This window comes from Propithecus coquereli, unplaced genomic scaffold (genome assembly GCF_000956105.1).
Source record: "Propithecus coquereli isolate 6110/MARCELLA unplaced genomic scaffold, Pcoq_1.0 Scaffold48, whole genome shotgun sequence".
Taxonomy (NCBI): Eukaryota; Metazoa; Chordata; class Mammalia; order Primates; family Indriidae; genus Propithecus; species Propithecus coquereli.
The window spans coordinates 5,055,315-5,057,574 of record NW_012150618.1 but is presented as its reverse complement, the minus strand read 5'-3'; the positions used below and the strand labels follow the sequence as shown (position 1 = coordinate 5,057,574).

At 33.9% G+C, this 2,260-nt stretch overlaps 1 protein-coding gene across 1 annotated transcript in view; it reads right to left on the bottom strand.

Moving 5' to 3' along the window:
- Positions 1-2,260, bottom strand: part of SHPRH (SNF2 histone linker PHD RING helicase, E3 ubiquitin protein ligase) — a 175,929-nt gene that overhangs the window by 60,472 nt on the left and 113,197 nt on the right. The gene's annotated exons all lie outside the window — the stretch shown is intronic.

The following is a 2,260-nucleotide window of genomic DNA, read 5'->3' as shown; positions in this document are numbered from 1 at the left end:
AGTTTTTGAGGTTTCACTAACTAAATTTCTTTAAAAAATTATCCTTTGACATATAAGCAGTACAAAGAAAATGCTAAATTGTACATGGATTCAGAAAGTCCAAAGGTTCAATACAATTCCATTAACTAAAATGGAAGTGTGCAGGCCTTTGAAAAGTTGAACAATTTAATTACTCTTTTCCTCTGTTAATTATTAATTTCTGTGTCAGGTAATATATACTAAATTTCCTAAAAATTTAGTACACACACATTTCTCATGATTCTACAGGTCACCTGGGTGATTTTGGGATGGGCTGACTTGGCTGGTTCTGGATGGCCCAGGATGGTCATGTGCTCATGTCTGGTGGTGGTTATGCTAGCTGGTCTGTGGGGAGGGCTCAGCTGAGTTGGGGCTCTGCTCCTCAAAAAGGTAAGCTAGGCTTCTTCACATAGTCTCAGAGTTCCAAAGAGCAACAAAATTGGGAGAACCCAATGCGCATCGACTTTTCAGGTCTTTGCTTGTAGCAGAAGGTGAAAAGTAAGTTATCTGACCAAGTCCAGAGTCAGTATGAGAGGGGATTGCTTATAGGCACACACACATGGAGGAGGGGCATTATTACAGCACTTTGTAAACAATCTACCATAATTCACCATCACTCTTCTTTTCTTAATATTTAAAGAAAAGAGTTGACACTTTTTCTGTAAAGGGCTATATTATAAATATTTTAGGCTTTGTGGGCATATGGTCTGTGCTGTAACTACTCAATTCTGCATTTTAGTGTGAATGTAGTCACAGACAATAGGTAAATGAGTGGGTATGACTGTATTCCAATAAAACTTTACTTACAAAAAAAGGTGGTAGGCTGAATTTCTCTCATACATGGCAGTTTGCAGATCTCTGATGAAAAGTTACAAATTTCCCTCTAAGGATGCCTTAGCTGTATTGTCACATACTCTTTCATTCAGTTCAGAATATTTTCTAAGTTCCACTGTGACTTTTTCTTTGATCCATGGGTTATTTAGAAGTATGCTGCCAAATTTCCAAACATTTGAGGATTTACCTAGTCATCTTTCCATTACTGATTTCTAGTTTAATTCCTCTTTAGTCAGGAAATATACCCTTGTATACTTTTAATCCTTTGAAAATTTAAGAGTTGCTTTTTGACTTACCATAAGGCCTATTATAAGGTAAATGTTCCATATATGTCTAAAAAATATGTATTCTGCAGAGGTTGAGTACAGTGGTTGGTGTCAATTAGGTCACGTTTGTCCCCAATGTTCAAATGTTCAATATCCTTATGGATCTTTTTGGTCCGTTTCTCTGAAGTATGAAAGAATCTTATAGTTTACCTCTGTTTACTTCCTTCCTTTGTGCTATCATGTATTTTAGTTCTATATATGTTGTATATAACCAATACTATAGTATTGTTGCTTTAAACAGTCAATGTTCTTTTATATTTATCTACACATTTAAGCTTTCCCTTGCTCTTCATTTCTTCTTGTAGTTCCATCCTTCAATGTGGGATAATTTTTCTTGAGTTCAAAGAACTTCCTTTAATATTTGTTGTGAAGTGAGTCTACTGGGGATTAATGCCTTCAGTTTTTGTTTATCTGAAAATACCTTTAATTCATTTTTTTAAAAAAGGATATTTTCTCTACATACAGAATTCTAGGTTGGCAGTATTTTTTTCTTTCAGTATTTTAAAGATGTTTTCCAATGTTAACCTGGTTACACAGAGAAGCCATGGAAACCAAGTAACAGTAGAGTATCTTTAAAGGCTGAAAGAAAAATATCTCTATGTAGTCACCAGATTTATTGGTACTTCTTTGTAAATACTTTCTTTTTTTCTTTCAACTCTAGATTTTTTTTCCTATCATTTTTGGTTTTGATGTATCTAGGCATTTTTTTGTTTTTTGCTTATTTATTTTCCTCAGGGTTCTCAGAGCTTCTCTAATCTGTAGACAGTGTCACATTGTTTTCAACAGTTTTAGAAAACTCTCAGCCATTAGCTCCTCAAGTTGCTCCTGTGCCATTCTCTTTTCCTCTTGAACTTCAATTATAGGTATGCTAGATCATATGATTGTGTCTCAAATCTTTTTTACTTTATTTTTCTTTCTATGCTTCTTTAAATTGGATATATTTTACTGCCCTGTGCTTGAGTTCACTAATTCTGTCTTTTTCTATGTCTGGTCTCCATGAATTTTTAATTACTGATAACTTTATTTTTGTAGTTCTAAAATGTCCATTTGATTCTACTGTATAGATTCCAATTCATTTTATC